Source organism: Manis pentadactyla, chromosome 12 (genome assembly GCF_030020395.1).
Source record: "Manis pentadactyla isolate mManPen7 chromosome 12, mManPen7.hap1, whole genome shotgun sequence".
Lineage (NCBI taxonomy): Eukaryota > Metazoa > Chordata > Mammalia > Pholidota > Manidae > Manis > Manis pentadactyla.
In genome coordinates this window covers 67,505,144-67,524,731 of record NC_080030.1, presented here as the reverse complement: position 1 = coordinate 67,524,731, position 19,588 = coordinate 67,505,144, and the positions used below count along the sequence as shown (strand labels likewise).

The 19,588-nt window shown below is 35.3% G+C and overlaps 1 long non-coding RNA gene across 2 annotated transcripts in view; it reads right to left on the bottom strand.

Annotated features, from left to right (window-relative positions):
* Window positions 1-19,347, bottom strand: part of LOC130679955 (uncharacterized) — a 37,281-nt gene extending 17,934 nt beyond the window's left edge. The window contains exons 1-3 of one of the 2 annotated variants that reach the window (XR_008992932.1): window positions 19,272-19,333; window positions 5,042-5,117; window positions 4,252-4,324 (exon numbers count right to left, since the gene is read on the bottom strand). This is a non-coding gene — a long non-coding RNA (uncharacterized LOC130679955). Of the gene's footprint in view, window positions 1-4,251; window positions 4,325-5,041; window positions 5,118-19,271 lie in introns of both variants that reach the window. The other variant, XR_008992933.1, reaches the window with a different exon arrangement.
* Window positions 19,348-19,588: the final 241 nt, after the last annotated feature.

The window sequence follows — 19,588 nt, the reverse complement described above, 5'->3', positions numbered from 1 at the left end:
GAAATCAGGAAAACAACTCCATTCACAATTGCATCAAAAAAAATAAAATACCTAGGAATAAACCTAACCAAAGAAGTGAAAGACTTATATTCTGAAAACTACAAGTCACTCTTAAAAGAAATTAAAGGGGACACTAACAGATGGAAACGCATCCCATGCTCATGGCTAGGAAGAATTAATATCGTCAAAATGGCCATCCTGCCCAAAGCAATATACAGATTTGATGCAATCCCTATGAAACTACCAGCAACATTCTTCAATGAACTGGAACAAATAATTCAAAAATTCATATGGAACCACCAAAGACCCCGAATAGCCAAAGCAATCCTGAGAAAGAAGAATAAAGTAGGGGGGATCTCACTCCCCAACTTCAAGCTCTATTATAAAGCCATAGTAATCAAGACAATTCGGTACTGGCACAAGAACAGAGCCACAGACCAATGGAACAGACTAGACAATCCAGACATTAACTCAGACATATATGGTCAATTAATATTTGATAAAGGAGCCATGGACATACAATGGCGAAATGACAGTCTCTTCAACAGATGGTGCTGGCAAAACTGGACAGCTACATGTAGGAGAATGAAACTGGACCATCGTCTAACCCCATATACAAAAGTAAACTCAAAATGGATCAAAGACCTGAATGTAAGTCATGAAACCATTAAACTCTTGGAAGAAAACATAGGCACAAACCTCTTAGACATAAACATGAGTGACCTCTTCTTGAACATATCTCCCCGGGCAAGGAAAACAACAGCAAAAATGAACAAGTGGGACTATATTAAGCTGAAAAGCTTCTGTACAGCAAAAGACACCATCAATAGAACAAAAAGGAACCCTACAGTATGGGAGAATATCTTTGAAAATGACACATCCGATAAAGGCTTGACGTCCAGAATATATAAAGAGCTCACACGCCTCAACAAACAAAAAACAAATAACCCAATTAAAAAATGGGCAAAGGAACTGAACAGACAGTTCTCCAAAAAAGAAATACAGATGGCCAACAGACACATGAAAAGATGCTCCACATCGCTAATTATCAGAGAAATGCAAATTAAAACTACAATGAGGTATCACCTCACACCAGTAAGGATGGCTGCCATCCAAAAGACAAACAACAACAAATGTTGGCGAGGCTGTGGAGAAAGGGGAACCCTCCTACACTGCTGGTGGGAATGTAAACTTGTTCAACCATTGTGGAAAGCAGTATGGAGGTACATCAAAATGCTCAAAACAGACTTACCATTTGACCCAGGAATTGCACTCCTAGGAATTTACCCTAAGAATGCAGCAATCAAGTATGAGAAAGATCAGTGCACCCCTATGTTTATCGCAGCACTATTTACAATAGCCAAGAATTGGAAGCAACCTAAATGTCCATCGATAGATGAATGGATAAAGAAGATGTGGTACATATACACAATGGAATACTACTCAGCCATAAGAAAAGGGCAAATCCAACCATTTGCAGCAACATGGATGGAGCTGGAGGGTATTTTGCTCAGTGAAACAAGCCAAGCAGAGAAAGAGAAATACCAAATGATTTCACTCATCTGTGGAATATAAGAACAAAGGAAAAACTGAAGGAACAAAACAGCAGCAGAATCACAGAACTCAAGAATGGACTAACAGGTACTAAAGGGAAAGGGACTGGGGAGGATGGGTGGGTAGGGAGGGATAAGGGGGGGAGAAGTAAGGGGGTATTAAAATTAGCATCCATAGCGGGGTGGGAGAAAGGGGTGGGCTGTACAACACAGAGAAGACAAGTAGTGATTCTACAACAGGTTGCTACGCTGATGGACAGTGACTGTAAAGGAGTATATAGGGGGGACCTGGTATAGGGGAGAGCCTAGTAAACAAAGTATTCGTCATGTAAGTGTAGATTAATGATTAAAATAAAAAAATGCAGTTCCTATGTGGTGACCTCTAATGAGTTCTACACAATGATATAAAGGACATATAAAAGTGTAGGCAAAGGGTCTGTTTGTGTTTATACAGAGGATCAAAGCCTAATTTGGCTACCCCGACAATGAACTAAGATACGATATGAAAGAGAACTTCCAACATCAGCACTCTCAGGAAGACTCATGCCAGAAGATGATCATCAAAAAACCCCAACAAAGATCCACGCACTGCTACAGCTGTAGATGCACTCATCCCACCAGCTCCTGGACTTGCCATGGGAATGAAGGAGATATCTAAGCTGGCCTGTGCATACAGTAAAACAACAAATTTGACTGGATCTATACTGTTGGAACTCAACCAAGAATTAGGAGAAGTGCAAATTGTAGCGCTCCAAAATCTTACAACTACAGACTATTTACTGTTAAAAGAACATATGGGATGTGAACAGTGCCCAGGAATGGGTTGTTTTAATTTGTCTGATTTTTCTCAAACTATTCAAATTCAGTTAGATAATAACCATCATATCATTGATAAGTTTTCACAAATGCCTAGGGTGCCTAACTGGTTTTCTTGGTTTCACTGGAGATGGCTGGTAATTACAGGTATGCTTTGGTTATGTAACTATACTCCTATTATGTTAATGTGTGGGCGCAATTTAAGTGGTAGCTTAAAACCTATACATGCTGAAGTTACTCTACAAGAAGATATGTCAAAGAAATAATCAATCTTCCCATGTTTTCTCCCGCCTGCTACTTCTATAGCTTTTCTTCTTCCTTCCTAATTACAACGAATTCTTAAATAGAATTCGTGCCTCATATCAAATTTACCGAGTATCATAACTCCTCCAAGTGGTAAAGATACCTCAAGACAAATGCTGGGCATAGAAGCCACAGGGCATAAATATGCAAAGAAATAAAAAGCTAACCATTTCAAACAATAAGGCTTCTCTCTCACTTACCAACTTAACATTTCCCTGTATGGCCCCGGAAGATGACTGGTTAGCCAGAGACGGGTAAGTTTCCTCAAGGGAGGAACAACCTAAGACAGGCACAGTCGCAGGGGGGTCATCAGGTGAGAAATTGGGGATCAACAGAGGTGAGGCTTAGAACCTCACCCTCCCTGTTCTGAGAGAAATCTTCTGCATATGTGGATGTTTTATTGCCCTTGTCTAGCTTGGATTAACACATAGTCTACAGGCACACACCTGATCATCTACATTTGCTCTCTTACAACACTAAACTATGTTTTCTACCTTTATGTTGTATCTACCTACCACTTCAGCATTTTATTAAAAATAATAAAGAGAGAAATGTGGTATCCACATATAAATCAAGTATAAAAATCAAATGAGTATTCATATTTGAACTGACTGTTTATAGTTCATAATGCATGAGCAAAACCAAAAGTTTCTGTGATGACTGCCCTTGTACTGTTCACCATGTAACTTATTCACTATGTAAGAATTTGTTCTCCATGTAAGAACTTGTTCGTTATGCTTCAGAAGATTGGAGACTGACGAAAATTAGGCTTGGGGTGGATTAATGATTGTGCATTGAGCATTGACTCCCCTATACAGAATTTTATTGTTGTTAACAACCATTTGATCAATAAATATGAGAGATGCCCTAACAGCAACAACCAAAAAAAAGTACACACTTCCAATTGTAAAATAAATAAGTAACCGGGATGTAATGTATAGCATAAGGAATATAGTCAAAATATTGTAACAACTTGGTATGGTGATACCTGGTACCTAGAATTATCATGTATATAAATGTTGAATCACTGTGTTGTACACCTGAAACTAATGTAATGTAATACTGTGTGTCAACTACCCTTCAATAAAAAATAATTATCTAAAAAAAAAAAAAAAAAAAAAATGAACTTTTTCTTCCATAATCACAATGCCATTTTTCCAACAAACAAAAATAGCAGTCAATATTTGATATTATTTCTTTTAAGTTGATTTGTTTGAATCAGGACTGAAACAACACCCATATATTACATTTGGTTGTTATGTCTCTCTAATCTCTTTTAATTCAGAGTGGTTCCACCCCTAGGTTTTATTCATGCCTTTGACTTAACACAAAACCCAGGTCTGTTTTCCCATAGAATGTCCTATATACTAGACTCGCCTGTTTGTGGTGACATTTAACTTGTCCTTCTATCCTTGTAATTTGTTTTTTAAAATAAAATGTGCTTCAACAAAAATACTTATTTGTTAAGGATCTGTCCAAATATTCCAAAATAGTTTACATTATTTGTAATATACTTTAACTTTTCCCAAGTTATTTGTACATTCTCAAGGAGCCATTATTGTTTCTCTTTCAATCTTACCTATTTTAGTATTTGTTCAGGAAAAGGTGAGACTGATCCTTCAGAATGAAGACATCATGGTCAAGCTAAAAGTCTAGGAGAGATGGAAACAGGGAAATAGGTAGATGCTGACAGACTGCAATGGTGCAGATGTGAAAACTCAAACAAGGGCTATGGAGTCAGACAGTCCTGAGTCCTCTTTCTATCTTTGACACTTACTAACTCTGATCCCAGACAAAGTACCTAACCTGTTTGAGCACCAGTTCCTTTATCTCTAAACTACAAGTAGGGGTAATCCTACCTACAGTACAAGATCAGTGTGAGGATTAAGTGAAATAAGACATGTGATGTGCTTGTATGTTGCCCAGCATATAAAAAATAGTGTTTTTAAGGTATAGGAGATTTAAATGAGATTAAAAACTGGAGCATATCATGGACTAGTCTACTTTATTTGTGGTGCCTTCCCCTTGATCTGCTAAAACATTCCAAAGATGCAGCTATTTTCATTACAAAATGTCCTATAGTACCCCACATCAGAAGTTTATATTACCCAGAGAATGAGAGACAAGCCAGACTGGGATAAAATATTCACAGAAGAAATATCTGATAAAGGACTGTTATTAAAAATATACAGAAAAAGAACTCTTAAATGCACCAATAAGAAAATGAACAACAAAATTAAAAATGAGCAAAAGACCTGAATAGACACCTTGCAAAGATATATACATGGCAAATAAGCATATGAAGAGGTGCCCAACATAACATTTCATTAGGAAATTGAAAATTAAAACAATGAAATTCTACCACATACCTTTTAGGATGATGAAAAATCCTAACTGACAGCAGCGAATGCTGGTGAAAACATGGAGCGACATTTTCATTCATTGCTGGAGGGAGTACATAATAGTGCATCAACTTGGGGAGACAGTTTTGCAATTTCTTACAAAACTGAACATACTCTTACCATAATATCTAGCAACTAGGCTTTTGGTATTAATCCAAATGAGCTGAAAACTTAGGTCCACAAAACTTAGGTCCACACAAAACCTTCACTTAAATATTTATAGCTGCTTTATTCATAATTGACAAAACATGGAAGCAAACAGGATGTTCTTCAGTAAGTGAATGGCTAAATAACCTTTAGTCTACTCAGATACTGGAATATATTCAGGACTAAAAAGAAATTAGTGATCAAGCCATGAAAAGACATAGATAAACCTTAAAAGCCTGTTACTAAGTGAAAAAAGCCAATCTGAAGAGACTGCATACCGCATGATTCCGAATACATGGCATTCTGTAAAGGACAATACTGTGAAGACAGTAAAAAGATCAGTGGTGCCAGGAGTTAGGAGATGGGGAAGGAGGAGAAAGTGCAGCATAGAGGATTTTAAGGTAGTGAATATTCTGTGTGATACTGTAATGTTGGATACATGTTGTCTTGCCAGTGGGTTTCAGCCTCAGGCAGGTTCATTCTTGATTCGGTGAGACTGAAAAATGACAATGCAACTTTCTTGGGTGAAAGGGTTTATACCCAACTTTATTGCCATGATGGCAAGTCAAACACTAAAATTCTGTTCCCTCAGTGTGAGTCTGCATGCCGCAAGCCAGTCTCTGCCTCTGGGCCTCTTTACCCCCGCAGCTGTCTCAGTCTCTGTCCTTGGCGCTGCCACAACTCCAACCTCTGCTCTCCTGCAGGCTTGCAGCCCAGAGCACTGGGCAGCTCTTTATATAGAGTCAGTAAAAGGTATTGCCTACATGTGTCCAGTGAGCAAGCCGACCAAGATCAGTTGAGAATCCTGGCCATAGGAACTTTTATTTTCTCTACATTTGTCAAAACCCATAGCATGCATAATATAAAGAGGGAACCCTAATGTAACCTATGTGCCTTTGATGATGATGTCTCAATGTAGGTTCATCAGTCATAACAAATGTACCCCTCTGGTGTGGCATATTGCCAGTGAGGAATGCTGTGCTTTTGTGGGGACAGGAGACATACAGGAAATCTTTGTACTTTCCACTGAATTTCACTTTGAATCTAGAACTACTCTAAAAAATAAAGAAAAAAACTGTTTGTCATCATTGCCTCCTGACAATTCCAACAGTTTATGCACTAATAATTTTTCTTCCTATTTTTAAATTCCTTCCATTTATTACCATTTGACAACTATTTACTTGTGTGTGTATGTGTGTGTTTTCTTATTATTGCATCCTTCTTCTAGAATATACACTCCATGAGAACAGAGACTTCTGCCTGATTTTGATAACTGTGAACAGTGCCTGACTCATACTAAGTGTTTATAAATATTGTTAATAAATAAATTGTCCTTGTTTCTTTTAGCTAAGGTAGATAGTTTTTAAAATATCACAGGAAGATCTTTGATATGGATAGATTTTGATTGATTTAATGATCTAGTTACCCAAAATATGTTTCCTATCTAGAACTGTGCATGAAAACATTATTTATCCAAAATAATTTATCCATTATTTATCCAACATTATTTATCCAAAGATAAATACTTATTACTGAGTGTCATAATCCAACTTGGGACACTGACTCAAGGGCTCCTCCTAAGGGTTTCTTTTTATAAATATATACTCTAAATAACTCACACCAAGCTTTTAAAGACTATCTTTTCCGCTTGGCAAGAAGGGCCTAAGTAATAAAAAAAAAAAGTGATTTGAGTGAAGGAAAAACTATAACAAAAGTGGCAAGAAAGAATGGGTGAAAAAATCACTACTTTAAATTTTTTCCTGGTGTTCTCTCTCTTACAGAATGCCAGATGGACAGATTTAGGAAAAGACACTGAAAATCTGGACAGTACAAAACCAATGAGAAGCTGTTCTGCTTTTAAAGATTTCCACAGATGTCACTTCCATGTCTCCTCAGTTAGATATTTTCTTTTTTTTAATTTTGGTCATAATTTTCCATCAAATGTATGCAACAGCCACTTTTCTCTAAATCTCAAATCACTTGTCTTCTGAGCAGCAAACTTAATTGTGAGCTCATAATGAATTTGAATAATGTCAAGCTACATAAAACCATTTCCAAAAGAAACCTAGAAATAGAAGAGTGATCAGTTTTTCTGGTTCATATTCAGCTAGCGAGGGTTTTCCAAATGGGTAATGGAATGGACTTTTCACCTGCATATTTGGTTGTAACTCAGCTCTTTATTCAGCTACCAGGAAAATAATTTTATAAGCTTTTACAGGAATTTAGGGATTTGTTCCATGCTCAATGACTTTTAATCATATTTTTGAAGTATCTGGGAATTAAGAACTGGATGCCTACAGATTAGCTTTTCTCAAACAATAGTCAAGATAGTTCTTTGACTTGATTTTCCCCTGTACCTTTACTGTTAAACAATTTCTGATACTGACTCTCAATACAAAAAACAAAATTAGCAGCAAGTGTGCAATCAGAGGAAAATGAAACAAAATTGCTTCCAGCAGCACCTTCAGATGAATGCTTCTCAACCTAATGAACTTTTTTATCCACCTGGAGAATTTTGGCATCCACCATAATATTCAGAATTTAATTGGATCTGGGGATAGTGTGACCACAAAATTACTTTTGTGTTGCTGTAATCCAAATGAAATAGCTATTAACCTTAAATTATTATAGAAAAAATCTTACTGTGATTATGAAAATAACTACTGAAACCCCACATTCTCAGACTTTTACTATTATGACAGATTTTCTAAATTATATTTAGTTTATATGTAATTTACATACAGTAGAAAAATTATGAAGTTTAGGGTGGAGAAAACTTATTTTAAGTTCCAGACCCAATTCCTACTAGTATGGCCAAGTTATTTGATCTCTTTAAGCCTCAATTTCCTTATAAAATAGGAATATTAACACTACATCATAAAATCATTTTATCATTAAGATAAAGTACTAAAAGTGCCTCAAAAGCTTGTACTGCATAATAGGTGCTCAATAATTAATGAGGGAGGTGGTAGCTTTTAGGTACAAGTCAAGGGTTGTATTCATTGTGCAAGCCATTGCTACTTCTTCCAAGATTTGTATAAACTGACTATAAAATGGTGCTACAGGTCTAGATATGGCCACCATAATGGTGGGACATCCTGAGTCACTATATTAAGATCTGACTCAATGTCTTCTTGAGGATTTGGATGAAGTCACTTCATCATGTCAACATGAAATTGACCTTTATCAGCTTTGCTCCAATTCATCTCAACTGATGGACAAGAAAAAAAATAACTGTTTGCTACTGAGTGTCATAATCCAACTTGGGACAGTGACTCAGTGAAGGTCAGGAGATCCACAGTTTCATTTAACTTTGTATGTTTATTCTAAGAAATTCAAAGCTCTATACCTTATGCCTTTGGTTCTAATGATTAGCTGAATGAATAATCTTAAAATATTACATCCCCAGCCCCTTGGAGGTAGGCTGAACTTATTTGCTTCCAAAGAATAAAATACAAAAAGGAAAGGAAAGGAACTTTCCATGGAGAAACCAGGAACACACTACCTCTGCCAGGTGGTCAGTGCTAACCTCTACAGCAGTAAGTCGTGTCGATAGCATGTGCCACCTGATCTGATCTGATGAGAATAGCACTTCAGTTCTGCTTTTCCCCCAAAATCACAATACCAGTCTAAGCATGAAAAAAATACTAAACAAACCAAAATTAAGGCACAATCTCCAAATTCCTTGACTAGTATCTGACAAAATGTGAAGGTCATGAAAATTCAGGAGATTGCACATCCTACAGGAGATGAGAGGGACAACTAGTGAATTGCCCAAATTCACACTGTTAATAGGAGTATCTAACTCAAGAGCCCAAACAAGTGGGCGCTGTATTACACTGCCCTCCTATAAGCCAAGAAGTGTTAAAGGCCCCTTGCTGGCATGGATGAGAATGATTTCTAGCATCAATGTTAAGAAGAAAAAAGAAAAAAATTAAACAAAGTCAAGAAGGCAATGACAAACCTTAGTAAATAATTCACTCACTTTTTAAAGATGTGTAATTTACATTCTGTGAATTACCTAAGCCATGGAAATATCTGGCCTTATCCATACCTCTGTGCTGTTTTTGATTGCTGCTCTTCTTTAAAAAAAAGTAAAGTTGTTTAAAACAATCTAAAAGCCACAAAGAAAATCTGTTTCAATTTTGTGGCCTGTGTCAGTTTAATCTTGGTAATTCAAATGGCAAGCCTCAATTAGAACTCAGAGTTCTGGACTTCTTGTTCACTACTCCCACCCTTGGGAATTTCTAATATTCATAAGACAGACCAGGACTCTGGGAAATAGCAAACAGTAGTGCAAGCATAACTAAAGAATATGCATGCATTTTGGAAGCCTTATCAAACAAAAGAGGAGAATGTTCTTTTCTTTCACCAACTTAGGGGAATCTAGCAAACTGTCTGCCAACTTACATGTTTTCACCAAAATTATTTCCTGCCATTGAATTTAACAGCATCTCTCATCAATGAAACTGCTGGGCATGCTTACAAGGTTGTGAAATCAAGACACACCCCTGTTGCTAAAGTTCACAATCAAAAGAACAAATATAAATACCAAGTTTCATCACACGGGACTGGCAAACTCAGGAAAGAACTAAGACTTACCCATTATAAAACCTAAATGAAGGGTTTGTTTCAGAGAAAGAAGAGATGGCAAAGGGATGGTTATTGTTATTTGAGCATCAAATATCTGGGGCCATTAAAAACATAGATTTCTTTTCTGTATGAAGACTATTGTTAGCCACTTGGGTTCATTCTTTTGCAAAGTGCGTCTGCCTTTGGGAAGAAAAACACAAAATTCTTCAGTTTGCTCAATGAGCACATGCATAGGAGAGTCCATAATCATGTTATAATTACAGATAATACAGAGCTTTGGAAATAATGAGTTTCCTGACACAGCTCTGTGAAAGTAACACTCAGTTTCTCTATGTCATGTTCCATGTCCAAAATGACCTGGCCAAGTCATTTCCCATGCTGCGTTTCTGTCCCTTTCAAAATATAGGAAGTACCACTGTTATAGGAAGAGTGATTCTTCAATCCCCTTAGTAAGTTTAAGAGGTAACAACTCTCTCTGCTGGCAGCGATGAGTTATTCACTGTGGTCATCACATCAGCTTAAAAGTGGAATCCATGCAGACTGAATGAGCTGTTTCATTACTGCATCCAAATGTCAGTGTTTGCAAAGTTCTTCACGGAGCTTACCTTACAATAAAAAACCAACAAATCTTGGCTATTATTTGATTATTGTTAGTTTTTCATGGTCCCTGCTCTTACATTAACACTCGAAAGAAACGAATTCATAAAATTATAGAGGCAATTAAATCTTCAGAAGTTAATAATAAAGGGAGAAAAGAATCTAAGCCGATTTCACAACCTCTCTTCCTGATTCATTTTAGAATTTAACATCCCTATCAGGAAATTCCTCAATTATTCTGACCTAGCTACCTCATACTGCAAAATTTATTTTCTCATGTTCTGGCTTCAGTGGAGATAGAGAACAGATGGTCACTATCCCTTGCATAATAATAGTTTTTTCAATGTTCTATGGCTTCAGAGACTTAGTAAATCTTTCTTTATTTTCTTCAACAAATAACTATAGTTCATTGAATACCATCAGTAGCACTATGTTTGAATACAGCAGATGAGTGTTAAATATCACAAATATACCCATTGTTAGTAGTGTGCACAACCTCAAATCTAACTATTTGAGCAGGCATCTTTGCACATCGTATGTCAGCAGGGTAACAAGTGATTTCTTTGAAGACGTCTTTGAAGAAATTTCTAGGAACTAAATACAAAATGAAATTGATTAAGAAAATTCTTAAGTAACCACGGTAGAATAACTTCAGCAAAAAAAAAAATGAAAATCATTGGGACACGTTTTACCAAATTTTTTAATTCCTGTTCAATTTGAGAGGAATTTGCACAGTTTTAGATTAATTTATCTAGGCTAACATAAACTTCAGAACAAATTATAGAGGTTAATATTCATGAAACAAAGCAAAATTCTGCATAAGAAAATAACATGCACAAAAATGAACTCATGGGACTACATCAAACTAAAAAGGTTTTGTACGGCAAAGGACATCATCAACACAACAAAAAGGCATCCTACAGTATGGGAGAATATATTTGGAAATGACATACCCGACAAGAGGTTAACATCCAAAATATATAAAGAACTTGCACACCTCAATGTGCAAAAAGCAAATAACCCTATTAAAAAATGGGCAGACGATATGAAGAGACAGTTCTCCAAAGAAGAAATTCAGATGGCCAACAGACACATGAGAAGATGCTCCACATCACTAATCATCAGGGAAATGCAAATTAAAACCACAATGAGATATCACCTCACACCAGTAAAGATGACCAGAATCAAAAGACTAAGAACAACAAATGCTGGCAAAGATGCGGAGAAAGGGGAACCCTCCTACATTGCTGGTGGGAATGTAAGCTAGTTCAGCCATTGTGGAAAGCAATATGGAGGTGCCTCAAAAACCTAAAAATAGAAATACCATTTGACCCCAGAATCCCACTCCTTGGGATTATTGTTAGGTTTTCATGGTCCCTGCTCTTACATTAACACTTGAAGAATACAACTTCTCAGATTCAAAAAGACATATGCACCCCTATGTTTATCGCAGCACTATTTACAATAGCCAAGAAATGGAAGCAACCTAAGTGTCCATCTGTAGATGAATGGATAAAGAAGATGTGGTACATATACACAATGGAATACTATTCAGCCCTAAGAAACAAATCCTACCATTTGCAACAACATGGATGGAGCTGGAGGATATTATGCTCAGTGAAATAAGCCAGGCCGAGAAAGACAAATGCCAAATGATTTCCCTCATTTGTGGAGTATAACAATGAAGCAAAACTGAAGGAACAAAATGGCAGCAGACTCAGAGACTCCAAGAATGAATTAGTGGTTACCAAAGGGAGGGGTGTGGGAGGGCAGGTGGGGAGGGAGGGAGAAGGGGACTGAGGGGTATTATGTTTAGTACACATGGTGTGGGGGATCACGGAGGAAACAGTGTATCACAGAGAAGAGACATAGTGGATATCTGGCATCTTGCTGCACTGATGGACAGTGACTGCATTGGGGTATGGTTGGGGACTTGATAATATGGGTAAATGTAGTAACCACATTGTTTTTTCATGTGAAACATTCATAAGAGTGTATATCAATCATACATTAATAAAAAAGAAAAAGAACACAACATGCACGATGAAAGAAGTTTTGATAAGACTGAAGAGAAAAACAGACATCTGAGCTGACAAAACTTGAAAATACATAAAGGATGAAGTAGATAAAAAGAGAATTTTTATTTAAAAAGTATCATGTCAAAGACATGGACAGTTAGTGCATTTTTGCATATATTTTAGGAGTGAAAAGCAGATTTCTTGCATCAAAAGGACAGTTCATTTCTCTACATTTTCCAGGATTGAATGTGTCCTTTTGGTTGTCATTTTATGTTTCTCTTTTCAGCATTTTTTGTATTTTTTCCCACGAAATTTGTTGTTGAGAGCCTCTCTCTTTTTCTCTCTCTCAAACATTTCCAACAACTTTTGAGTTTTAAAAACTATTTCATTACTAAAATCAAACTCTATCACTGTAAATCAATCCCTTATACTTTAAATTTATTCAAACTCAATCTCAAAGGTATGAATAGTCTTTTGTCTCCCTTGGGGTCTAGAATAAAGTACTGATGCTTTACAAGTCTGATCTCTGATCCATTTTCACAAGAGGTGGGCAAAACCAATACACAGAACTGAATATCACATATTTTCCTGACTTGCTTTTCTACCAATATATATTCACCCGAATCCAACATGCTTTTTCTTAGGAAATATTCTCTTAGTTTTTAGACTATGCATTTCCAGGACAATTTAATCCACTTGCATGATTCTGTTAAGGATCATCTTACAAAGTAACTTAAAAATCAAACTTAATTCATTTAAATGGAAGTTACATTCATTTCTAAAAATATATCTATTTTCTCTCATTTAAAGTCATATATGTCCATCTCATACATATGAAAGATTTATTAAGACCCTATAACCAACATAGTCATGTTTTTGCTAATGGAATATGCCAACTTTTTTCTAATTCCTGCATATTTTGTACTTTGAGTTGTCATATAACCATACTATGTAAAAGTAGAGCCTCCATTCAACAGTAGAAATAAGCAAACTATGTATATGTCAAAATCTTATGTTATTTTAGATTAATAATTAAAAATAAACTCTGAGGAAGTTTCCTCTTAAATTCCGTATTCTATTATACCATTCTTTTGAATGTTTTCATGACACATAATACTCTACTTTAACATAAAACCCATGGTTATAATTTTTAAAGTAACCTTGTAAAATTTGTTGTTTAACCTCCTTCTCCCCTGGAAGAACCAAATTCCATGGGGGTGGGAATCATGTTATTCTCATTCACAAGTACATTGCTACATAAAATAGGCACTCAAATATTTATTGTATGAAAGAATTAGTTTAGTTTATGAAATTCAAGTCTCTGGTATCCAATTAAAATTAGGAATAATCTCTTATGGCTCCAAGAAATGGCCTTCAGAAAATTTCATTCATGGCACTAGAACCAAAATCCTTTGAACCATTAATACTATTTCAGCTATATTACTGAACATGATACCAGTAAAGACAGATAAATTAAAGATACTTTTCTCTAGTTCATTAAACACCTCTATACATGACAGAAACTGTCCTGATAGTCTTTTTTACTTTAAACAATTAAAAAATGGTTGGACAAAGATTGGACAAGATTAAGAAGAAATACCAATTAAATGTAGTACTGATTTTTTTTTAAAGTATTAGTTGAATAACTGGTAAAATTCTAACAGAATCTATAATTTAGTTAATAGTATTGTTTCCATGTTAATTTCCTAGTTCTAATAATTGTACTGTGGTCATGTAAAGGTCAACTAATGTTATGGGGATCAATTGAGGAATATATGATAACTGTCCTATTTTTGCAACTTTTCCATAGTGTTAATTTAATTCAAAATAAAAGTTTGGGTGACAGTTCTGTCATAGAATAGAGTTACTCCATTAAGCATCTGACTATAAAATGATTTTGTGGTGTTAATCAAATTCCTGGAGATAGTTATATAAAGAAACTTCTCCACTAAATTAACAAATAGCAGATGTTGCTCTTGCCATTACATGTTAGAATTGTAAAGGCATCTACTCTATAAATTGTGCATCAATTTATAAATTCTGCATTATTGTATCCATGACAGTGTAAAACTAATTACAGGGTAAAATCCCTGGGGCTCATTAGCTTTCATCTTCCATTTAGGACCAATTACATAAAGAGAATGAGCTCCCATCTGTAAAAATTTTCGGCTCATCGCATCTCTCATTTGGTCTTAGTAAACACAAACATTTACTTGGACTTGTCAATTTTTGAACAAGGTGTCCTGCTTCCAAAAATATTTATTTGGATTCTGGCCCACTGACAAAAAAAAAGATGTCAGAAACCAACCTGGATAATACAGTTAAGTCAAAACTTATCTGTCAGTTAGATGGCAACACACAAAAGGTCAGATCCACAAGATGGTTCTCTCTGTTTCTTTAAACTCAAAAGTGCTGCAAAAGTTCCAAATGTTTGGGATACTGGAGACCTAATGTCCTAATTCTATTAAATCTTGTTAATGAGCCATCCTTTCTCATCAATTTCACTTAATCCAAAGAGGGATATTGAACAAAAAGTTACCTCAATTATAGCAATTTTAGTACTTTGTAATGCAACATAAAAATAAGAAGGATCCAAGATGTTTAAGTAAATTTGTTTGAAGGGCAATAAGATTATGGATAACTTTTTCCTTGGCATCTCTAATAAGGCCTTCAAAAGCAATGAAACCCAAACCATCAGTGGCTTTGATTGGTTTAATACACAGTAAAAGGCTTCACTTGCCTCTCCACTGAATGATTCGACAAAATAAAACTCTTGATTTGAACCATATTACACGGCCTATTAGGCAGAAAATGTCAAGAGCAGAAGGCAATCATCAGATGCGGGATCTGTGAAGCAAGTTTACTAGAACTGTTAGTAAATTTCCTGGATCATTGCTTTTAGAATTCTACTTAAATCATGCAGGTCACTGTATTTAGAAAAAATGTATAACTGCCTAAATGCAATGTCAAAGAATGATAACAGGATGCTCCCTGATATTATTTTTATTGAGAATGCCCTGCCTTTGGTTCAGCTTTCTCTTTCAGATTCAGACAAATGTGATTCAATCTTTATTTAAAGGGCATGGGATAGCTTTTCAAAGCCAATAAAAGAAAATTGCTTTTGGAAAGCCAAAGACTGAATACACCTCAGTATACTTGCATACCTTAGCACACAGCCACCGCAGATTACCATCCTACATCTAACTTCAGTCTTCTCTAAAGCCAAAAGTGCCTATGAAGAGCAAATACACAAGAATAGAAAGTTGCTGCCATCTACAGGCTTTAGGGAATTTTATCCTAAATATTCAAAATTTTTTCTGATATAAAAGGACAAAGAACTCCTACAGTAAACAGATTTGATGTATTAGCCAACATTCTCCAAAAAAAGAATAGATGAGAGAGCTCCCTGTTCATTAGAACCTTCCAGATGATATCTGAAATATCTTCGTATTTGTTGGACTTTATCTTTTATACCAAAATACACTTAATTAAAAAAAAATGACAAGTATTTAAAATCTAGAATACTTTTAGCGAATTAGCTTTCATATATCAAATAATATATAAACAACAATAAATATCTCGATCTATAGTTTCATAGCAGTCTTAATGTCATCTAGTTAACTTTTTACTGTTATAACCATTTAACTAGTAACTTAAAAATTACTACTAAATAAGCAGTGTGGCAAAATAATTAACAGGATCTGATTCAGAGGTCTTATCTTCAAATTATGGCTGTACAATTTATCAGTAATATGACACTGGACAAGTAACTTGACATTTCCATGACTCAGTTTCTTCACCATTAAAGTGGAGAGAATACATACTCCATAAAGGTATTGTGAAGCTTAAATTAAAAATACATTAAGGACACTAGTAGTCACTGGCATTTGGTTCATTAAACATTAGCCTTATCATAATAAATGTTATGTAAAAGTATATCATAGTAAATAAAAAATAAATAAATGTCATAGTAAAAGCCATACATGCAAAAATAAGGCATTGGATTCATTACCTTATTTCTCTGTGTATGCAAATCTGTGTAATATATATTATACGCATACACACACACACACACACACACACACACACACAAAGGCAGTATGTGCATTCTCATATGTCAACCTAATAGGTAGAGCCAAAGTATCATCCCAGCAGTTTTCAAACCTGACTGACCACTGGAATCTCCTTGGAAGCTGTTAAAAATTATGGATGTCCCAACTTCATTCTCAGGAATTCTGATGCAATTGGCCTTTTTTTTCAAAGCTCCCAAAATTATTCTAATGTATAGCCAAAGTTGGCAATGCTACATATTCAGTTGTACATTTTTATTATATAACATAATTAAAATTAAAATACAGATGAATTATTTCAGCTAGGCTCATAAGTTGAAAATGTCTTGATATTCAACAACTGTATTATACTTTTTATCATTCCTTGTATATTCCCTTTCAATTACATCTATGTTGAAAACATTTACTTATAAAATAAACCATTTTCTTAGCTGTCAGCTGACATTGCAAGAGGATGGAAAAAAAATCATGTTTATTTTAATTTACTAGCAACACCACCAGTGAGAAATCTATAATTAAAATAAAGCTGATCATTAATGGTTGAGGCATTTTAGCTTGACAATTTGTTGTTTAAAGAATTGAAATTTCTGTAAACCTGATTCTTTACTAAATTACCCTGGCCAAAATAAGTATGAGCAAGTTTTCCCTGGATACATCTCTACAGGCAAGGAAATAGAATAAAAAAATGAACAAGTGGGACTCCATCAAACTAAAAAGCTTCTGTACAGCAAAGGACACCATAAGCAGAGCAAAAAGGCATCCTCCAGTATGGGAAAACATATTATTAAATGGCTCATCTGGTAAACAGTTAATATCCAAAATATATAAAGAACTCACAGGCAAGCAAATAACATGATTAAAAAATGGGTGAAGGATATGAACATATAATTCTCCAAAGAAGAAACAATTCTATAACTTTTGAAACAATTCAACACATGCAAGATTCTGGCATTCTTCCCATACTCTCCTGATTAGAAATCATTGCTCTTGTCCAACTTTCCCATGCTATGGATTCACGCCCTTGGGAAAATTTTTTCAAACACTTATTCTGGGTGATGAACCAGACACAATTTTTTCTTCATTGCTATTTTCAGAAATAACTATATAAGTGAATAAAATGTGTTAAATATAATAAAAGATAGGAAACTATCTGATAATTCAAAAAAGTGAAAGATATCTGAAGGCTTCTTGATAGGAGTAGTATTACACAGACTCCTAAAGAATGGATTGGATTCAGAAAAATTTAAGTAGTTGAGAAAGATGTTTCAAATATAAAGAAATTATGAGCAGGCAGACAGAAAGTAAATGAGGAATAGGTAACAGAGTCCAATTTGCCAGAAACAAAAAGTATGTAAGTATGTTTATGAAAAAATAATGTTGAAGGTAAATGAAGGAGGTTCTGGAAAGCTAGCCAATTCTGCAACCAACGATGTTTGAGATGAATGGGTGTAATAAGACTAAAGCTCAGTTTTGAACAGATAAATTTGGTAGCAATGTGTAAAATGGATTGGTATGCTAATGAGACACACCTAACAAGAGAACTATAAAAATGGCAGTGGAAATGGAGCAAATAGGAAGAATGAGAATAATATATTATACAAATAGAATCCATAAGTTTTCAGGAACAAGTGAGTTAAAAGATTCTAACAGACCCATGAGTTCATGAGGCAGGATGACTGTGAAGATGAAGAGTCATCAACAAAAATTGTAAACCCAAGAGAACAGCAGATATGGAAAGGCAGTCCATAATTTCAGCTTGGAATGCTTATTTTGAAAAGTCAGAACAGTCAGGGGAATGTATCTAGCAGACATTTTTAAATGTTGCATCGAAATTCAAAAGCAAACACTCAAAAGACACAAAAGTGTTATCTTATATTGGTTACAGATTCTGTTCTAAAACTGGATAAAAGAGAATACCAAGGCAAAGAGTATAGAGTGAGAAGAATGAAGAATCAAAACAGGTCCTTGAGAAATATCTGCATGGAAGAGAGCAAGAGAAGCAATAGAAGAGAAAACATCATCAAAGAGGGCAGAAATGCAAGCAAGTTGTAATTAAATCATGGGTGGGAAGAGTTTCAAGAAATTATGTGGTAGACAGTATCAACTGTTACAAGTAGGTCAAATGTGTAAAACCCGAGGAAGTCCTTTGGATTTGCTAATAAATGACGGACATCCTTCAAAAAAAATTTGTGGTAGGAAGTCAGATAAAATGGCTCCCCAAAGTTGTCCACATCCAAATCTCCTGAACCTGTGAAAGTTTACCTTACGTGGCAAAAGGAACTTTGCAGATGTGATTAAATTTAAAAATTTGAAATGAAGGGTTATCTTGGCTTGTCTTAAATATAATCACATGTCTTTACAAATGAAAGAGGGAGGCAGGTGAGTGAGAGAAGTAAACAAAGTTTGGAGTAATACAATTGCTGGCCACGGTGCCATGAGAAAGGAAAGCAAGTGGCCTCTAGAAACTGAAAAATCAGGGAAACCTATCCTCCCTCCCCTAAAACCTCCAGGAAACCAGCCCTCCTAATATCTTGATTTTAGTCCCATGAGACCATTTCATACTTTTGACCTCCAGAACTATAAGATAATAAATATGTGTTATTTTAAGCCACCAAATTTAAAGTAATTTGCTACAGCAGAAATAAGAACCTAAAACATTCAGTTAAGCCATTAAACTAGTTGTGGTTAAACTTGTTGCTACATTTTACATCAGCCCTTGAGCTATAGAGTTAAGAAACCTGAGATCGAATCCCAACAGTACAAGTCACTTACCTTTTCCATGCTTCAGTTTTCTTGTCTATAAAGTAAAAATGACAATAGTACCTACTTCACACTGTTGTTGACAATATTAAATGAGAGGAGACATGCAAAATATTTAGATTAGTACCAGCACAAAGCAAGAGCTCAATAAAAGTTAATTATTAATATGTCGTATGATGAAGGATTAAGCAGTGCCCTAGACAGTGAAGAAGAAAGGCATAGAAACCTAGAGAAAGCTAAGACTCATGGAAGCTCGGTGATTTCTGGTCACAAGACTGCTTTGTACTGACCCAAGCCATATTCCCAGTTGTGTTGACCTCTAAGCCAGT